At 45.9% G+C, this 909-nt stretch overlaps 1 pseudogene; it reads right to left on the bottom strand.

Moving 5' to 3' along the window:
* Positions 1-522: 522 nt before the first annotated feature.
* LOC126238516 (5S ribosomal RNA) lies at positions 523-640 on the bottom strand (annotated as a pseudogene).
* Between the last annotated feature and the right edge of the window lie 269 nt (positions 641-909).

The raw sequence follows: 909 nt of genomic DNA on the forward strand, positions 1-909 counted from the left end.
TTTTTTAAATAATGCTGCCTCCACTGCACGGCAGGCCATCTTCCATCCTTCTGAAAATAGTACATTACCAGACTAACACACACTAACACTGCTACTCTCTTCAAAAGACGTAACGCCTCTGACCAACATCTGTGATCTCAGTACATCATCAGATTCACAATTTCATTCACATTTATGGCCACAACTTCTTGAAAATCATCATGGCAAATAAGACAGTCCCCCTTCACCTTCACCGCATTGTGTCACGCATTAACACTATCGTTTAAAAAATTAATTAGTGTTAACTAACGTAATCAACATTGCCGTGTCATCCTCAGGGGAGGATGCGGACATGAGGGGCGTGCGGTCAGCACACCGCTCTCCCAGTCGTTATGATGGTTTTGGTTGGTTGGTTTGTGAGATTGAAGGGACCAGACTGCGATGGTCATCGGTCCCTATGATGGTTTTCTGTGACCGGACCCGCTAGTATTGGGTCGAGTGACTCCTCACTTGGCATCACGTGGCTGAGTGCGCCCCTAAAAATTGCAACAGCGCATGGCGGCCCGGATGGTCACCCATCCAAGTGCCGGCCACGCCCGACAGCGCTTAACTTCGGTGATCTGAAGGGAACCGGTGTATCCACTGCGGCAAGGCCGTTGCGGTAATGGTGAAGTTCTTTCAAAAATAAGCGAGTTTCATGGTTGAACACAATTGACACGTTTTGTTTTTATCCCTCAGAAAATAACATTTTACCCCTCATGTGGTGATTACCCCCAGGTTGTGAACCACTGCTTATAGATGAAGCAAGGTTGGCATAAAAAGAAAAAGTGCACAGGTAAAAATGGCATTCTTGGCCAAGAGAAGCCTGATAATATGAAACGTCTACCTCAATTTGAGGAAGAAGTTTCTGACAATATATGTTCCGACTAC

This window comes from Schistocerca nitens, chromosome 2 (genome assembly GCF_023898315.1).
Source record: "Schistocerca nitens isolate TAMUIC-IGC-003100 chromosome 2, iqSchNite1.1, whole genome shotgun sequence".
Taxonomy (NCBI): Eukaryota; Metazoa; Arthropoda; class Insecta; order Orthoptera; family Acrididae; genus Schistocerca; species Schistocerca nitens.